Source organism: Triticum dicoccoides, chromosome 1A, assembly GCF_002162155.2.
Source record: "Triticum dicoccoides isolate Atlit2015 ecotype Zavitan chromosome 1A, WEW_v2.0, whole genome shotgun sequence".
Lineage (NCBI taxonomy): Eukaryota > Viridiplantae > Streptophyta > Magnoliopsida > Poales > Poaceae > Triticum > Triticum dicoccoides.
Window position 1 is genome coordinate 263,658,735 of NC_041380.1, and position 13,031 is coordinate 263,671,765.

Sequence of the window (13,031 nt, forward strand, 5' to 3'; positions counted from 1 at the left end):
TAAGTTTGAAAAATCCTACCGAGTGGAGAGCGAGCCTCCCACTCGGAGGCTTAGCTGCAGTCCAGTACTCGCCTAAGTACGAAACATCCTACCGAGTGGAGAGCGACCCTCCCACTCGGGGGCTTAGCTGCAGTCCAGTACTCGCCTAAGTTTGAAAAATCCTACCAAGTGGAGAGCGACCCTCCCACTCGGGGGCTTAACTGCAGTCCAGTACTCGCCTAAGTTTGAAAAATCCTACCGAGTGGAGAGCGACCCTCCCACTCGGAGGCTTAGCTGTAGTCCAGTACTCGCCTAAGTACGAAACACATCCCAATCCGCAAGGATGACGAGGTGCAGGTCGACTGCCACCTTCTCCTTTGGAGCTTCACCACAAATACAACGTGCGCTCCATCCCAATCCGCAAGGACGACGAGGTGCAGGTCGACTGCCGCCTTCTCCTTGGGAGCTTCGCCACAAATAAAACGTGCGCTCCATCCCAATCCGCAAGGATGACGAGGCGCAGGTCGACTGCCACCTTCTCCTTGGGAGCTTCGCCACAAATACAACATGCACTCCATCCCAATCTGCAAGGACGACGAGGTGCAGGTCGACTGCCACCTTCTCCTTCGGAGCTTCGCCACAAAAACAACGTGCGCTCCATCCCAATCCGCAAGGACGATGAGGTGCAGGTCAACTGCCACCTTCTCCTTCGGAGCTTCGCCACAAACACAACGTGCACTCCATCCCGACCCGCAAGGACGACGAGGTGCAGGTTGACTGCTACCTTCTCCTTTGGAGCTGTGCCACAAATACAAAAGTTGTCTCGAGTGAAGAACGAGTTCCACTCGACGGAGAATTCGTGAAGATATTCAACGATAAACCAAGTTCAGATAAATCCTAAAGGTTCCAGACCGCAGATCGAAGTGCTCGGGCATTCAGCCCGAAAGAGTTTAATGGTTACAAAAACCACTCGGCATTCCGAGACAAATTTAAGGTGGGGCATAAAAGTTTGTTCACTCCGCAGGAGGAGGACTGGTAGGCTCGACGAACTCGTCCAGGTCGACGCCGTCGGCGATCGGAGTGGCTGCAGAAATAAAAGTCTCCATAAAAGATCAGAAGTCATGCCTTTGGGTGTTGGCGACCTTGATTGCTGCCAGCTTATCTTGTCGCACCTCCTTGCAGTGGACACGAACCAAAGACAGAGCCACATCAGCACCACACCGGGCAGAAGATTTCTTCCACTCCTGCACTCGACCAGGGATCTTGTTAAGTCGAGTCATCAGAGACTCGAGATCATTCTGGAGCGTGGCCCCTGGCCAAAGTGTCGTGTCGATCCGTGACGTGGCGACCTTTAGTCGAGCCAAGTAGTCCACAACACCATCGATGCAGGATTCCAGTCGGAGCAGATCCATGGCAGTTTCATCTTTCATGGAGAGTTGATGGGGTCCAAACCTGGCTCAATCCGCCCAGTCTCCTCCTCGAAGTTTGGCAAAACTCTGCATTCACGATCCAAGGATAAGTCAATTTTCGTATGCTGAGTCGACAAAAAAAACATCAGTCAGAACAAAATGTATACCTTCAAGCTTGATCAACAACTTCTTGGCAAGGCTCCTCAGATAACTCTCCAGATCTTCCCTCCTGCGAGCGATGCCTTCCATCTTCTCGTACAGGTTGACATTGTTTTTATTCAAGCGCGTGCACTCCTTGTTGGCTTCGTTCAGGCTGATTTCATCTTGGCGTTCTCTTCTTCCAATTGGCCGACTGAAGCCAGTTTCTGTTCAGCCAGAGCGGTTCTGTCGTCAGCTTTCTTTTGAGCAGCAGCCAAATCCTGATCCTTCTTCGCCAGAGCTTTGTTCAGTTTTTCTACAAAGAAATGGTGCTTGATTCAGAAAGAGCAGAAGGGTACTCAAGCCTAAGACAAACCAGTCGACAAGCTCGTCTCACCATTGGCGTCGTCCTTGGCCTTTTGCAGCTCTATCTTGGCCAATTCCATGTCAAGGTTTAGCTGGATCTGCTGTTTCTCCAAGTCAGCAAAGCGAGCTCCAAGATCGCAAGATTTCTGCAAACAGGGAGGGGAAGTTATTTTACAGCGAAAAACGACAAAGACAATCAATACTAAGACTACGGTCGACTGCCTGCTGTGACGCCCCCGATTCAATCATACACTAATCATGCACGCAAATGTGTACGATCAAGATCAGGGACTCACGGGAAGATATCACAACACAACTCTACAAATAAAATAAGTCATACAAGCATCATAATACAAGCCAGGGGCCTCGAGGGCTCGAATACAAGTGCTCGATCATAGACGAGTCAGCGGAAGCAACAATATCTGAGTACAGACATAAGTTAAACAAGTTTGCCTTAAGAAGGCTAGCACAAACTGGGATACAGATCGAAAGAGGCGCAGGCCTCCTGCCTGGGATCCTCCTAAACTACTCCTGGTCGTCGTCGTCAGCCTGCACGTAGTAGTAGGCACCTCCGGTGTAGTAGGGGTCGTCGTCGACGGTGGCGTCTGGCTCCAGGGCTCCAGCATCTAGTTGCGACAACCAGGTAGAAGGGAAAGGGGAAAAGAGGGAGAAAGCAACCGTGAGTACTCATACAAAGTACTCGCAAGCAAGGAACTACACTACATATGCATGGGTATATGTGTAAGGAGGCCATATCAGTAGACTGAACTGCAGAATGCCAGAATAAGAGGGGGATAGCTAATCCTGTCGAAGACTACGCTTCTGGCAGCCTCCGTCTTGCAGCATGTAGATGAGAGTAGATTTAAGTCCTCCAAGTAGCATCTCCAAGTAGCATCTCCAGTAGCATCGCATAGCATAATCCTACCCGGCGATCCTCTCCTCGTCGCCCTGTAGAAAAGCGATCACCGGGTTGTCTGTGGAACTTGGAAGGGTGTGTTTTATTAAGTATCCGGTTCTAGTTGTCATAAGGTCAAGGTACAACTCCAAGTCGTCCTGTTACCGAAGATCACGGCTATTCGAATAGATTAACTTCCCTGCAGGGGTGCACCACATAACCCAACACGCTCGATCCCATTTGGCCGGACACACTTTCCTCGGTCATGCCCGGCCTCGGAAGATCAACACGTCGCAGCCCCACCTAGGCTCAACAGAGAGGCCAGCACGCCGGTCTAAACCTAAGCGCGCAGGGGTCTGGGCCCATCGCCCTGAGCACACCTGCACGTTGCGTACGCGGCCGGTGAGCAGACCTAGCAACCTCCATTACAAAGGAAGTTGCGTTAACGCAGTCCAACCCGGCGCGCGCCGCTCAGTCGCTGACGTCACGAAGTGCTTCGGCTGATACCACGACGTCGGGATACCCATAACTACTCCCACGTAGATGGTTAGTGCGTATAGGCTCGTAGCCAGACTCAGATCAAATACCAAGATCTCGTTAAGCGTGTTAAGTATCCGCGAACGCCGAACAGGACCAGGCCCACCTGTCTCCTAGGTGGTCTCAACCTGCCCTGCCGCTCCGCCACAAAGTAACAGTCGGGGGCCGTCGGGAACCCAGGCCCACCTCTACCGGGATGGAGCCACCTGCCCCTTCAGCCCCCATCTCCGAACAGTATCACAGGTAATGTAACTGTGTAAAGTATATCGTATATGCCCGTGATCACCTCTCGAAGTGATCACGGCCCAGTAGTATAGCATGGCTGACGGACAAGAGTGTAGGGCCACTGATGGAACACTAGCATCCTATACTAAGCAGTAGGATAGCAGGTAATGGTAACAACAGTAGTAGCAAGGATAGGCTATGCATCAGGATAGGAATAACGGAAAGCAGTAACATGCTACACTACTCTAATGCAAGCAGTATAGAGAAAAGAGTAGGCGATATCTGGTGATCAAAGGGGGGGCTTGCCTGGTTGCTCTGGCAAGAGAGAGGGGTCGTCAACTCCGTAGTCGAACTGGTCAGCAGCAGCGTCGGTCTCGTAGTCTACCGGAGAGAAGAGGGGGAAGAAATAATGAATACAGAGCAAACAAAGCATCACAAAATATAACAAGGCAATACGCGGTGTTCGGTGTGCCCTAACGCGGTAGTAGGTGATACCGGTGAAGGGGGGGAAAACATCCGGGAAAGTATTCCCGGTGTTTCGTGTTTTCAGGCAGAGGAGCCGGAGGGGGAAAGTTGCGAGTTCGATAGGTTAGGGGTGTGTGGCGGACGAACGGGTTGCGTATCCGGATTCGTCTCGTCGTTCTGAGCAACTTTCATGTTGAAAATATTTTAATCCGAGTTACGGATTAAAAGATATGATTTTTAAAAGATTTTAACAATTTTGGAATTTAATTATTTATTTAATTAATTCGAAAAAATGTATTTATGACGTCAGCATGATGTCATGCTGACGTCAGCAGTCAACAGGGGTTGACTGAGTCAACCCTGACAGGTGGGTCCCGTTCGTCATTGACTGTTTAGTCTAATTAATGTTTAGCTAATCTAATTACTGTTTAATTAAACTAATTAGTTAATTAGGTTAATCTAATTATGATTAATTAACTTAATTAATTCCTTAATTAATTAATTAATTAATTAATTAATTAATTATTTAATATATATATATATATATATATTTAATTCTTTTTTTTTATAAAACCGTTCTGGGGCGGGGCCCCCTAGTCAGTGGCCCGGGGGCCATAGCGGGCAAACGGGTTACGGCCACGGGCGTACGGGCGCGGGCACGAGCGCCCCACGGGGCGAGCCCGGGCGCTGGCCTCGGGCGTGACCAGCAGCGCTGGCGCCGGTGGCCACGAAGCCGACCAGGGGGGCGGCGGACCTGGCAGGTCGCCAGGTCGGCGAGGGCGAGGCCAGCTCGGGGTGAGGCGTGGCCGAGGCGAGGCAAGGCAGGGCGACGGCCCGGGCGGAGGGCGACGCCGTCCGGGGCAAGACGAGGCCGGCGCGGGCGGAGGCACGCCGGTCAGGGCGAGTGCGCGCGAGACGGAGAGAGAGGGAGGGCCGGGGGTCGAGGGCGCGCCTGGGGCGATGGCCGGTGCGTCGGCCGCGGTGAGCGCGTCGTGGGGGGGAAAGAGGAGAGGAAGCGGGGCTCACGGCGGGTCGTAGGGACTAGGCAGCGGGCGTGAGGAGGGCGACGGGGACGAGGCGTCGGCGGAGAGGACGACGGGGTCGCAACGGAAGCAGGCCGGCAGGGAGGCGGACGGCGACGAGGTCGGAGAGGGGCAGCCCGGCGAGGAGGAGGGGGCGACGAGGTCGCCGTGCGGCGAGGGCGAGGCGGCGACGTCGGGGGCCGGCGCGGCGGCAACGGCGGGGGCCCCTTCCAGTCCAGGAAAGGAGAGGAGGGTGAGGCCGACGGCGAGCGACGGGCGGGGCGGCGCCGGTGATGCGTCGGGGAGGCGGCGATGGGTTCGGGCCCGATCCCGATTGGATCGGGGGGGAAAGGGAGTGGGGCGAGAGGAGAGGTGGGGATCGGCGTGGTGTGGTGGAGCGTGGGGCGCCGATGGGATCGGGGGTTGCCCCGATCTAGATCGGGGAAGGACGAGGGAGGAGTGGGACGAGGGGGAGGGAGTGGGTGGCGGCTAGGGTTGGCTTGGGGTGGGGGGGATAAGGAGAGGGAGTGGTGGCCGGTTGGGCCGATGGGTTGGCCCAGTGGGGGGTTGTGGCCTGCTGGGCCGAAGCCCAGTGGGGGGGGGGTTGCTTTCTCCTTTTTTTTTCTTAGCTTTGTTTTCTGTTTTCTTTTCTTTATCTATTTTCTTTTAATTTCTGTTTTATAAAATATAAATACAACTCCTAATTTAATGTTATAATTTATTCTACTGCCCCAAAAGTTCGACACCTAATTAAAATAGTTTGTATTATTATTATTTTTAAAAGGCATTTAATTAATTATTATAGCTCCTATTTTAATTAGTTTAGAGCCTTTAAACATTTTATAAAATTTGTGGTTTCTCCACCATTATTACTAAGGATTTATTGGTCACATTTAGCACATTTTAGTTTTTATGTTCGAAAACTTTTATCGTTTGACTTTAATTCAAATTTGAATTCGAATCGGTTTCGAACTAACACGAGGTTAGCAACAGTAACCGAGGTGACGTGGCATCGTTAACGCGGGATTACTGTAGTCTAATTATCCGGGCGTCACAATTCTCCTCCACTACAAGAAATCTCGTCCCGAGATTTAAGAGGGGAGTAAGGGGGGGGGGAAGTTCTGGTTACGGTATTCTAACGGATCTTCTCGGTCTTGGTTGCTCTTCTCGAAGTGGTTGATCCATTACATTGATGTCTTCATTTCTTTATTCCAAAGCATCATGATGAAGTTGTCGTCCTTTCTTCGGGAACTCCATCGTACTTACGAACAGGTAAGGGGCAGCTCTACAATGATAGGATGTTATAAGGGAAATTCATCTGGGGTATCCCAGGAATAAACATATGAGTAGCTCTCGAGTTGAACAAATGACACACATCGAAAGCAAAGTAAGATGGTGTAATAAGAGGTTTCAAGCGGATAGACAATCGTTCATTGCCTGAAGCAGAGTGCGAAAGGGGTTCAGAGCAACGAGAATAAGTATTGTGTCCGATACCAGAATAGATCAACAGGCAAGTGGCCCATGAATTACATACAAAGTCAAGCACGAGGAATAACGCTGACAACAGGGTGTACAGGAGAGTCAGGTTTCGATCCTGTGGAACGGTGGGTTATGGGCCCACCATGTGGGTTAAAAGCATGAAGGCGCTAATATTTGCACGGTCAAGATAACAAGGTATGTCAGAGGATAGCCTGTCGGTTTTGTTGTCAACAATGTCGGTACCAAGGGCGAGGGACGAAGAGAACCATTTCCCTGCTCGTTGAACGAGGCGGACCATTAGGCAAAGTTCTCGTCCATCGGTGGCTACCGAAATGTCATCAACAATAGTAACAGGTTCTTGCTGACAGAATTGTACACCGAGGAGTTTACATAAGCAGTAGAATATTGCTGCTTAGATCATATAGATCACAAGAAAGATTCAAACAACCAATGGAAAGTAAAATATGATTATCATATTAAACAGAACAATGGAAAGGAAAACGTGTTTAAACACATAATTCAGGGATATATCCTTCCCAATGACAAGCAGAGCATGATATCCATGATAGGATATAAAGTAGAAAACCATTTAGGTAAGGGGGAAGGAATCTCATGATATTACCCATACAACGGTGTTAGGATAAGTGATAAATAAAATTTAGTATCGTGCTTCAAATGTTCCTGTTGAAAATCGGAGTACCATTGACATGCTTCGAGATAGCATTGACATGGTCTTCAGGTGAAGATCAGACTTTGGAAACACGAAGGATCCATCAGGAATAACTTGTAGAATAAGTCTTACAATTTCCTCATGGACGAATGGATAACCTTGCTGAAAAGGAATCTATAATGATAGGTCCTCCAGTCGGGGGGGTGCTAGGCATGACATCATGTTACCGGGTCATCAAAGGATCAACGTCATAACTCTTGGAAAGTTGTCCCAACCATCATATCTGACCGAGATTCAGATCCGATTGGTGTCAGGATACCTGAGACTCAGGATGTCCGAGAAGAAAAGGCGCAACACAACTCGTTGAAATGGCATTGCAAGCTTCTCGGGAAATGAACTATGGGAGCGGGTTTCTGAAGCAATAGTTCACCATTAAACCAAGGAGAGGACAAGGAGGCGTCTGGTGAACTCAACGGCAATTCACCGATATTCCCAAAAGATGGATTTCCACCATTAGGTGAACAAGGAGATAACATTGTCAGATCAAATGATATAAGGAAGTATGCTCGAGGAAAACATACACAATTAAACATTGGTTGAAAGGTGCGCCCGAAATGTGGATTGGGTTGCACGACCAATGTCAGAATGGTGATTTAATTAGCGAAGGACTTAGAATGAACTATCGATCATTAACTTCAAAGCAATAGGGTTGCTAGAAGTGCATAATCCAAACAACACCGTTCACTTGTGGGTACCCCGGTTGGAATCAACACGAGGACCAAGAAAGAATGGTGATGGTGAGAAGTATCATTATAGCAAGAATTCTTAAGAGGTGGAGCAATCCTCACAACATTCTTAACATCAAAGATGGTAATACTCCGCGGTAGAATATAACATAAGTTGGATAGCAAGGAACTCAACGTACAACACAATACAGGAACAAGTTTTGTGTTGGAGGGAATGCAATAATGTTGTCGCTGATAACACCAATCATCGAGGGCAAGGATGGTATTTCTCATCATGATTTCAATAGATCTCTTGGAAGAGCTCAGAATGTTGATGATATTCACGACACATTTGTCGCGAGAGTTCATGAAGATGTAATCGATCGGTGATGACATCAAGTCAAAGTAATGATAAAGTGAAAGGTTATTGGAACCAAGGGTACGACACAAACTCGAAACCAAGCTTGTTGTTCAAGGCGAAATGATATGACGATGATGATCGACGTAAGGTTAGTTCATCGTCGAAAATTGTGCTCCGGGAAGATGGACCGGGTAGCACAGTTAAAATTAGCTCGATAATGATATAGCCGATCAGGCTAGGAATGACTTGAAGGATTAATAAATTTGTAAGCAGTGATGGGTTCAAATACTTGTTGAATCGCAATGCGAACTCGATTCATTTATCGGTGTCCTTGAGTGTATAATAACTCAGAGTCCGTGAAAAATTGGAATCAGTGGAAAGGTAGCACTTGATGAAGAACTCATAAGAAGTTATGCAGTTCCATGATAATCTTGAGATACCAGGGGGTAATACTCGACACAAGATCAAAGTAAAGATTGGACGGGTGTATTAATCCATAGAAGACAATTGTTTTAACTTGTCCGAGAAATGGAATCAAGGAAGAACAATCATGGTCGGAACCACGGTTGCAAGGGATCAATTCACAGATACCATATGTTTGCTATCAAGGAAATAGTTATTATTACAAGAAGCTTCCATGATAGGATATACATCGCGTCCATGGGCATGAACACAAAGTTCAAGGTCGACTCCCACTTCCTCAATGCATAATCTTCCATTCGCCTCTCGTATTTCGAAGATGACATTAGTTGTTGAAAGTTTTACCTGGTGCAATACTAGATAAGTATGACTCGTGAAAACTTTCGGGTTCACACGGTTTAGAGAAGGCATATGTTCAACCCATAGGGGCTTCTTAGAAACATATACCACAAGTTTCCAGAGTAAATAACACAAGCCCGAAAGCAGCGCATGGTTGGCCAAGCAGAGGATACAACTTAACAAGGGCATCATGTATAAGGGGAAGAACTCACAAAGTGTTCAAATGTGAAGGACACTGTCGGATAACAATCCAACAAAGGACTTGATAGTCCACAAAGGATCTGATATGAGTATCGGTACTCAACTAGAGGAAGCAGATTATAGAAACAACTGACTAACTCAATTGTCAAATGCAAAGGAATTATGATTTCCAAATCAAGGGATCAAAAGCAATGCTCTGATTAGGGGTGGATAAGTTGAATAGCCGTAGGGTACAATCAAAGACAATTGGATTGGTCGAGAACCAATTCCAGTAAAAAGAATGGCAGCTCAGCCGGAAAGGTAATTTATAAGGATCAATGATGATTGCGTGTATTCGCAAACATATTGAGTCAACAGACTCAAAATGATAATGACAATGAATGTCATTAAGACTACGAGACTTATGGGATTAACCATAATGCAAGCAAGCAAGAATTTCAAGAGCCAAAGGCTCCAGAGGGTTTTCGGAAGATCGAATATTATTTTGAAGACTTTTGTGAAACACAAGAACAACTGGGGATGAGCGGATACTCGGCAAGCGCGAGTAATTATTCGTAGGGGTATTCATGCAGCAAGGAACTGCAGGGCAGTAAGCGTAAAGAATTCTCGGAATATCGAAGAGTATTTCAGGACATCTTGTAATAACAAGAGCAACTGGGGATGACAATATGAACGATAGGTGTAAGTAGTTATCCAGAGGGATTTATCGATGGAAGTGAATCGCAAAAGCGATGGCACATAGTCTCGAGAGCACATCGTAGAGTATCTTCGGAATCTTCTGGTGCAGCAGGCGGTCATCGGTAACAAGTGGCTCTCCGGGAGAAAGTACTTGCGAGAACCTAAAGTTAGTTTTGTTTTTAGCGAAATCATTTAACCCGAATAGAAGAGAGCTCAGAGTCCCAGAGTAAAGGTCGAGGAATAAAAGATCCTAATACCTCCCGATGGCTACGTGGGCCCATGTGCCACACAGCCATGTTAGTAAAAGTTTTTCAACGACTGGACTCGACTTCGGCCAAGGAGTTGGAAAGGGGATTCCTACAGGCAGTCGGCTCTGATACCAACTTGTGACGCCCCCGATTCAATCATACACTAATCATGCACGCAAATGTGTACGATCAAGATCAGGGACTCACGGGAAGATATCACAACACAACTCTACAAATAAAATAAGTCATACAAGCATCATAATACAAGCCAGGGGCCTCGAGGGCTCGAATACAAGTGCTCGATCATAGACGAGTCAGCGGAAGCAACAATATCTGAGTACAGACATAAGTTAAACAAGTTTGCCTTAAGAAGGCTAGCACAAACTGGGATACAGATCGAAAGAGGCGCAGGCCTCCTGCCTGGGATCCTCCTAAACTACTCCTGGTCGTCGTCGTCAGCCTGCACGTAGTAGTAGGCACCTCCGGTGTAGTAGGGGTCGTCGTCGACGGTGGCGTCTGGCTCCAGGGCTCCAGCATCTGGTTGCGACAACCAGGTAGAAGGGAAAGGGGAAAAGAGGGAGAAAGCAACCGTGAGTACTCATCCAAAGTACTCGCAAGCAAGGAACTAGACTACATATGCATGGGTATATGTGTAAGGAGGCCATATCAGTGGACTGAACTGCAGAATGCCAGAATAAGAGGGGGATAGCTAATCCTGTCGAAGACTACGCTTCTGGCAGCCTCCGTCTTGCAGCATGTAGATGAGAGTAGATTTAAGTCCTCCAAGTAGCATCTCCAAGTAGCATCTCCAGTAGCATCGCATAGCATAATCCTACCCGGCGATCCTCTCCTCGTCGCCCTGTAGAAAAGCGATCACCGGGTTGTCTGTGGAACTTGGAAGGGTGTGTTTTATTAAGTATCCGGTTCTAGTTGTCATAAGGTCAAGGTACAACTCCAAGTCGTCCTGTTACCGAAGATCACGGCTATTCGAATAGATTAACTTCCCTGCAGGGGTGCACCACATAACCCAACACGCTCGATCCCATTTGGCCGGACACACTTTCCTGGGTCATGCCCGGCCTCGGAAGATCAACACGTCACAGCCCCACCTAGGCTCAACAGAGAGGCCAGCACGCCGGTCTAAACCTAAGCGCGCAGGGGTCTGGGCCCATCGCCCTGAGCACACCTGCACGTTGCGTACGCGGCCGGTGAGCAGACCTAGCAACCTCCATTACAAAGGAAGTTGCATTAACGCAGTCCAACCCGGCGCGCGCCGCTCAGTCGCTGACGTCACGAAGTGCTTCGGCTGATACCACGACGTCGGGATACCCATAACTACTCCCACGTAGATGGTTAGTGCGTATAGGCTCGTAGCCAGACTCAGATCAAATACCAAGATCTCGTTAAGCATGTTAAGTATCCGCGAACGCCAAACAGGACCAGGCCCACCTGTCTCCTAGGTGGTCTCAACCTGCCCTGCCGCTCCGCCACAAAGTAACAGTCGGGGGACGTCGGGAACCCAGGCCCACCTCTACCGGGATGGAGCCACCTGCCCCTTCAGCCCCCATCTCCGAACAGTATCACAGGTAATGTAACTGTGTAAAGTATATCGTATATGCCCGTGATCACCTCCCGAAGTGATCACGGCCCAGTAGTATAGCATGGCAGACGGACAAGAGTGTAGGGCCACTGATGGAACACTAGCATCCTATACTAAGCAGTAGGATAGCAGGTAATGGTAACAACAGTAGTAGCAAGGACAGGCTATGCATCAGGATAGGAATAACGGAAAGCAGTAACATGCTACACTACTCTAATGCAAGCAGTATAGAGAAAAGATAGGCGATATCTGGTGATCAAAGGGGGGGCTTGCCTGGTTGCTCTGGCAAGAGAGAGGGGTCGTCAACTCCGTAGTCGAACTGGTCAGCAGCAGCGTCGGTCTCGTAGTCTACCGGAGAGAAGAGGGGGAAGAAATAATGAATACAGAGCAAACAAAGCATCACAAAATATAACAAGGCAATACGCGGTGTTCGGTGTGCCCTAACGCGGTAGTAGGTGATACCGGTGAAGGGGGGGAAAACATCCGGGAAAGTATTCCCGGTGTTTCGTGTTTTCGCGCAGAGGAGTCGGAGGGGGAAAGTTGCGAGTTCGATAGGTTAGGGGTGTGTGGCGGACGAACGGGTTGCGTATCCGGATTCGTCTCGTCGTTCTGAGCAACTTTCATGTTGAAAATATTTTAATCCGAGTTACGGATTAAAAGATATGATTTTTAAAAGATTTTAACAATTTTGGAATTTAATTATTTATTTAATTAATTCGAAAAAATGTATTTATGACGTCAGCATGATGTCATGCTGACGTCAGCAGTCAACAGGGGTTGACTGAGTCAACCCTGACAGGTGGGTCCCGTTCGTCATTGACTGTTTAGTCTAATTAATGTTTAGCTAATCTAATTACTGTTTAATTAAACTAATTAGTTAATTAGGTTAATCTAATTATGATTAATTAACTTAATTAATTCCTTAATTAATTAATTAATTTAATTATTATTTATTTATTTAATATATATATATTTTTTATTTCTTTTTTTTATAAAACCGTTCTGGGGCGGGGCCCCCTAGTCAGTGGCCCGGGGGCCATAGCGGGCAAACGGGTTACGGCCACGGGCGTACGGGCGCGGGCACGAGCACCCCACGGGGCGAGCCCGGGCGCTGGCCTCGGGCGTGACCAGCAGCGCTGGCGCCGGTGGCCACGAAGCCGACCAGGGGGGGCGGCGGACCTGGCAGGTCGCCAGGTCGGCGAGGGCGAGGCCAGCTCGGGGTGAGGCGTGGCCGAGGCGAGGCAAGGCAGGGCGACGGCCCGGGCGGAGGGCGA